This window comes from Octopus bimaculoides, chromosome 1, assembly GCF_001194135.2.
Source record: "Octopus bimaculoides isolate UCB-OBI-ISO-001 chromosome 1, ASM119413v2, whole genome shotgun sequence".
NCBI lineage: Eukaryota > Metazoa > Mollusca > Cephalopoda > Octopoda > Octopodidae > Octopus > Octopus bimaculoides.
In genome coordinates this window covers 37,503,944-37,512,169 of record NC_068981.1, presented here as the reverse complement: position 1 = coordinate 37,512,169, position 8,226 = coordinate 37,503,944, and positions in this window count along the sequence as shown.

Here is an 8,226-nt window from a genome sequence, read left to right as displayed (position 1 = left end):
TGTAGACAGAGAGAGAGGGAGAAAGAGTGAGTGAGAGAAGGAGAGAGGGAGAGAGTGTGTGAGAGAGAGATGGATGGAGGATAGATGATGGATGGATGGATGGATGGATGGATAGATAGATAGATAGATAGATAGATAGATAGATAGATATAACTTCATAAATAAAGTTGCATATATTCACAAAATGGCAGAGTCATGCATACATATTAAGAAGGAATTTTTCATGATTATTCAAATGTTTTGAAATGTACTTTGCAATGTTTTCTTTCATGTACTGGAGTCATCATATATCATAATATTTTACTTAATGGATATACAAATAGCTAATACACAAAACCCGTATGAATGTTATCGAAATCATAACTGTGAACTGGAAAATGATTTCTCTCAATGGGAAATCAATTTAGAATCCTCAGTGATTGAATTGTGGCAGTGCTCATTTACACTAACAAGTCTTGATTTCATATCTGGCTAAACATTTTAAACTATATTTGGGATAACAGCATATTGCTTTGGTTTTTTCTTTACAGAATTGTAAAGTAGATACTAATTCTGAATATAAATTAAATTATGGTAAAAAAATATTCTGTCTTAAAGAAATAAGCAATCCAAATGTCATGTGTAAATGCTTTCAATAGGCCTCACAACAGACCTGGAGTGATTGCATGAAAAAGAAATTAGCAAAAGTTAAAAATAATACAGTTATTTAATACAGAGAAAAAGACATTTTTTATTTTGAGTAAAGTTTATCAAATCAAATACAAGAAACCAAAGCAGAAAATAAGACTTCTGGTCTGAGATGTTGCTTATTCTTGTTCTCAGTTTAAATAATATAAAGAACTACATAGAAATACTTAGATATAAATCAACTGAATTAAATTCAAAACTATCCAACAAATTATCACAGAGAGAAAGGAACCCAAATACCTATAGTTGCAGAAAATAAAGTAAGAGAAAATTAAAAATTAAAATATTGTAGGAAAATAAAAAGAAAATGAAATTATATTGATCTCTTGAATCATTGAAAATAAATCAAAGAAACAAACTTGAAGAAATTTCCTACAATATTGACAACATTAAGTAGATTTACTAAGAAAAGTGTATCAACTACAACAGTCAGTCAAAGCTATTGCAGAAACAAATCAAATCACACACACACACACACACACACACACACACACACACACACACACACACACACACACACACACACACACACACACACACACACACACATATATATATAACTTCAGTAATGATTGAAGTAGGGCACAATTGTTTTCAGCTCTTGGAATCAAGATAAATACTGGACAGCAAATGACAAACAGTAAGTCATGCAGTTTCTCTGACTGTAGAAAGAGGTCACCTTGTTGAATTACTTGACGAAAAAAGGAACAGACATTAAATATAAAACCTACAGAGAAGCTTGATACAGAGAAGACATTTGCAATAAAAGAGACCTTAAAGAAAATAAATAGATAATACTTGAAATTTGTTGAAAAAATGTACAGTCTTTCTAAAATTAACTACTGAATATAAATAATATAGATAAATAGATAGATAAATTAATTGGGATACAATGAAAATGATAGAAAAAGAAATTTGGATTACCAGGAAAGTAAAGGAGATGATTTCCTGAAGGAAATAGAAACAATATCACTGAAGTATGGCTAGGAATAAAATGGTTGCTGAAGTTGAAACAAGATTAAGAAATACGAATTTAAAAAAAAAATCAACTTCCATGTAGGAGAAATACTTAGAGAAGAAAAATAACAACTGTCAGACAAAATTAAAAATAAAACGAAGCTAAATCAGATTTGTTATTAGATCAATACTAAAATAATTAATTAGAGAAACCATAAAATTATTTATTTAAGAATTCACTTCTCAGTGTACAATGAAAGAAAAAGGCAAGTTTAATAAACAACTTTATCAAATATATAGATATTATATTTACAGTCATGAAAATAGACATTATATCAGACATTGCATTTCTTATTCTATTTTGTATGTCTCAATAAGAAAGAAGAAATCAATAATTTTTTTGTAAAGTGCCAACCTTTGACAAGAAATAGGAGAATAGAACCAATGTTTGACATAGTTAAATAGATAATGAAATAGAGGAAGTACAGGTTTTTAGATGAACTTATGAAGAGCACTGGGCTACTAGAGACATCAATGTTTCACAGGATTTAATTCCATTCTGCTACATCCTGAGAACAAATTCAGTATGATTTTCTTAATTTCATAAAATAACTACCATGTTTTGTTAAGCCTCAGGCCATCTACCACTGAGATGTTCTTTGATCAAAAACATTCCAACCTTTAACATCCTGTTTTTTCTTTCTCCTTGCCAGGCACAGAGTACTTCAAACTAAATTCCTGAACATGTTTTTTTTTTTTAATGGAGAGATACTATTTGAAGGCGATTTGACTGTTATTTTAAATAGATTGAGAGAATATGTAGAGACTCTATTAACTAGATAATGCTGTGTAGTGTGTGCAGCAAAGAAAATGCACACATTGTACATTGTAAAGATGGTCATGAAAGGAAGATCATTCACCCCAAATAACATGTTCAAGTACCAGTCTAAGAACTTGGCACCCAATAAGAAATGACTTTGATCAAGGCAACCCATATATACATCATATCAACATAGAAGACAAATGTTAAATGAAGATAATGATGATGATGATGATGAGGATGATGGTGATGATGATGATGATGATGATTGCTAAACCAAAAAGGGGAATATATCGTTATACACACACACACACACACATATATATATGGATGTGTGTGTTGTAAATTTTTCTCCAGTCTATAAATAAAGCCACTTATTTTGCTCACTAAAAATAACTTTAAAAGCCACTCATGTGATATTTGTCATTTATATAAATTTAAATAAATGATATTGCCACTCGAAAGCAATTTAATTAAAAAGCTGAAAATTGCATATGTAAATGAAAGTAAAAATATTATTTCATGAGCTTACATAAAATTAAATCAGTTAAGCCTGAATAAGATTTGCCTAAGAGAATGGAAGATGCAGACATACATATGCATGTGCGTACACACATACAAAGGCATCAATAAGAACATATTCATGTACACATGTAAGTAATTATATGTTTAGAATATTATTTTTAATTATACAGTCACCTTCAAGCCTGTATACACTGTCTGTCTCTCTCTCTTTCTCTACATAAATATATGTGCACGTGTGAATATATACATAAGCATACACGCATACATACATTTATACATACATACATATATATATATATATATATATATGTGTGTGTGTGTGTGTGTGTGTGTGTGTGTGTGTGTGTGTGTGTGCATATATGTACATACATACATGAATACATACAAACACACACAAATACAACATACACACACACACACACACACACACACACATATATATATATCATATTCGATTAGACCAAGCACTGGTCTAATTGAATGTAGCAAACTACAAATTCAGACATCTCAACATATTTCTGATGAAAATTTTTAAAGCTTGAAGATGATATATTGGCAGAGTTGTTAGAGCATCAATCAAAAAGCATGTTTATTCTGGATGAATTAAAATCCCCACAATGTTCCACTTCAATTTCTTTCATTCTGGTGTAATAAATAGAAGGTACCAACTCAGTGCTTTCAAACTGTCACAGCCTGGATATTCCAAGGGGTCAAGCATAACAGGATCCATCGGGTGTTTGTGGCTGCTTGTAACTATATGGGTACTTAAAAATTAGTGAACTTATAGTACATGCTACCTAATCATAATTGCTTCTGAGTGATAGCTGTATTTTTAAATGCTTTTCATGACAATAATTTAGTTATTTAGATAGCATGAAGAAAATAGAATGATGATATTATTGCTATGGCTTCACATCATATGCTGTAAATTCAGGCATTTTGAAAAAACTTACTAAAAGAGTTTGAAAGCTGGATGCTTTTCATAATAATTATCTGCTTATTTATCTAACATGAAGCAAAGAGAAAGACATATTTTTCTTCAAAGGCTCAATCCCTCACTTACCATATTCTTCTGCAGATAACGATTACAAATGTATAAAGTGAAAATATTCTGCATCAATCTGATCTCTTTTGGGGAGGCTGCCAATGCCATGGAGAAGAGCATTCTCTTTGACTGAGGTATAAAATATAGCTACTAAATTATTTTTAGCTATTATGGTTGGGCATCGTTTTGTTATTAAGAAGTTTGCTTAGCAACAATGTGGCTTCAGGCTTGGTTTGCACCTTCACATCTTAAGCAAGTATCTGTAATATAAACTTAGGTTGACTAATGTCTTGTGAAGTGAAATACAGATGGAAACTGTGAGGAATCTTGTTATATATATATGTGTGTGTGTGTGTGTGTGTGTGTGTGTGTGCAAGTGTTGGGTGTTTACATGTTTCTGTGTGTTTGCATGTGTCTGTGCACCTGCCACCTTACATTCAAAAACGTTGCTGATATATAACTTAACAGAACAAAAAAATAAAGTCTGATATGATATATACCAGACATAATAAATATTCGATCAATATGATCGACTAAAGCCCTCGAAAGTAATGTTCCAGCATGGCCATAGTCAACTGATTGAAAGAAAGGAAAAGAAAATTAAAGAATAAGAATATTTGTTTGTCACATATTTTTGTCATCTTGCCTATTGACAAATTTCTCTATTTACTTTAAATTGTAGCATATTATTCGTTTTTCAATAAAAATTTCCATTTTAGTCAAAAAATATTGTAAAATATCAGAAACTTTTTATTTCCTTTTTACTTCAAATAAACTAATATTTAAATTTGAAAATAAACCTGAAAATGTAACACCATAAAACTTGTTTCATATATGTATTTTTTATGTGAGTATACATTCATTTTCTTATTAATCTAAAAGAAAATATTGTTATAAACACATAGCAGTTTATTTTATTATGATTCTCAAGCTATCAGTGGTCATTAGTTATAAGAAAAACAAACACAACTATTGGAAAACAGTTTATGGAAATGTTCTTTTTTTAAATGTACTTATCTAACTTTAAACATACTTATCTTTATAAGTATTACTGAATTTTTAACAACTTATACCTTAAGCTACAAAATGTACAAATTTAGATGTAAATATACCCTAAACACTATTTTGTGTTAATGTCTACTTATGCACAACTTTTCTCCACAATTCTCTTGAAGCTAAATATGGTAACCTAGAAATAAGTATGCATAATTACATTACTTTTTATTTAATTTTGTCTTTGTTTATTTTTCTTTAATTTCTTTCTCAAGCACAATCAATATATCAATGGAAATGTCTGGATATATTTCTTTTATTTATTTATCTATTTTGTTGTTATTTCTAAAAAAAAAAATTGTTGAGACTGTTGTAGGGAAGTTTTGAGCAAAAAGGAAAAAGCAAAAAACGAACATCAATCAATGAGGAAAAAAGTGAATAACTTACGTTTGAAACTTAAGCAAATTATTAAGATTAGCTTCAACAAGTTTCAATACATGAAACAATAACAAGATATTGTTGACAGTATAGAGAACTTTTGCTTATAATTTCTTTGAACTAGGAATTAAAAGTAGGGTAGTAAGACATGGTATGTCTCCTATAAAATAGAAGTGAATAAATCAGAAACTATTTCATATTCTGGTCCTCTGGCACAGCAGAAGAATGTCTGTCTAGCAACTGAACAAAGATATAGAAAAACATTGTAAAGTATTTTTAGAATAAAGACTATCTATAGATACAAAATTAAATTATAGACCAAAAACAACCCAATATTTTTACCCTATATTTTCATATCATTTTCATCTTCCTCAGAAAAATAAAAATCACCATCATCATCATCATTTTCATTGTCGTGTTTTTTGTCAACATCATTGTCATTGACATCATCTTCATCACCACCATCATCATCTACAGGATGGTACTTGTCTGAACATCAACAATATATGTGAAAATTTCAATATATTTCTGTTAACTGAGTGTTTTGTAAAGTGCACCATTTATTACAGGAGCAATTGCCATATAGCAGGAAAAATCACTCAGTCTTGGAAACATGAAATTAAAGAAAAATTAAGCATGGCCAACAGATAAAACACATAGAACAAGATATAAACAAGGTTACCATATATTTTCATCAGCTATTGACTGAGGAGCAAGGCTGGCATAGCATGTGTTCATACATAGGCACATATACACATACATGTATCCATGTATGTATACATATTTTATTTTATTTTATTTTCTCGCTCTGTTTATTTCTGTTGAAGAGCATAGGCCCATAATGTAAAAGACTTTCTCACTTCCTAAGCGTTAAACTAATACATCTGTTTGTTATTTACTCACCCGTCTTCGTCTTTTACCTTGTTTTTTTTTTCTGTAAATTCCAACTACATGTATATGAAAGCTGACATTAAACGATGATGATATATATAAATATACATGCATATGCACATATATACAAATATGCACACACACATAGTGTAAATACAATGAACAACACATCAAAAACTTATGTTGACTTCCTCAAAATTTGAAACTGGAACTCCAACATTTAACTCTACTTTAGATTGCCACATGAATTTCTTTGGATTTCCTTTTACTGATAGAGATGTGTGTGTGTGTGTGTGTGTGTGTGTGTGTGTGTGTGTGTGTGTGTGTGTAGTAACCTGACAAAATTAAACTTGCCAAAGCACATCCTACTTTGTCTAATCAATTCATAAGGATTTTTCAACAATTAGAAATTTGTTTAGTCTAAGACCAAGTCTATATGAAATAAAAACATGCAAAGGTGCAGGTGTGCTTCTGAATCACATGGTCTCAGGTTCAGTCCCACTGTGTGGCACCTTGGACAAGTGTCTTCTACTATAGCCTTGGGCTGACCAAAGCTTTGGTAGACAGAAACTGAAAGAAACTCATTGTATATATATATATATATATATATATGTATGCATCTATGTGTGTGTGTTTTTGTGTCTATGTCTGTCCCCCACCCCACAGCTTGAAAACTGGTGTTGGTGTGTTTACATCCTCACAACTTAGGTGTTTGGTAAAAGAGACCGATTGTATAAGTACCAGGATTAAAAAAAAAAGATAAGTCATGTGGTGGGTGGGGGGCTCAACCTGTTCAATTAAAAACCCTTCAAGGGAGTACCTCATTCAAGTAACTGAAATGAATAAATGATAATTAAAAAAGGAATGAATTTCAACTATACACAGATAAAGAATATACTTTGTGGCATACCTTGCATGTCATATCTTGTATAACATCTAGATATTACTACAACTGTTCATTTCATTAGCTGTTGTTGAAAGAGACAAGTTCCTATAAGACTTTACTATAGAAAGCTGTTCATCATGAAAGGTTGAACATAAAGGAACTGGAATGCACAAGGGGGTAGGAAAACCTTATCTTATTGGGATAGTGAAAATACGTCCAGAGTACTCTCTGCCAAAGATATTCATTTAGGAGAGATTTATATGGAAGCAGTCATAAATCCCACAAAGCACATACCAGTTCATTTGATAAAAGCATTTGTTCGCTGACTGTACTCAACAATTAATTGAAAATCATATAGGACTATGATATATCTCTGTATGAAATTTAAAAAAAAAAATTAACTTTTAGAATAACAATATAGACAAGATACTTGTGTGTGCATGAACATACAGATGGAATGTATATTTGCTCATTTTATGCCCATTTTTCATCCTAACATGGGTTAGATGAATATATTATCAAGGTTTTACAATAACTGATCCTCTTCTTATCACTAATTCTTACCTATCTTTCTAGTAAGTGATCCCTTATTTTACTCATAATCAAAGACACAAAGTGAGCAGATGATTTGTTGCCAGAAGTGACGACCACACATTTGTAGCACTCATTTAATATAGAGTCCGAATGCAATAAACAGTCATACATACCCATGCATACATATACTCATATTCATATTTACGATGGGCTTCTTTCAGGCTCTTTCAGTGCTATAGAAGAACACACTTAAACAAGTTGCTGTGTAGGGAGGAAGAATCTGAAACCTTGAAGTTGGAAAGCAAACTTCTCAACAATGTACCCTCGCCTGCACCTGTATGTTATCATCATCGTCATCATCATCATCATCATCAACATCATTTAATATCTGTTTTCTATGCTGGCAGATCTTGAATGGCTCAACAAGATCTAATGAGCTGCAGAGTCACA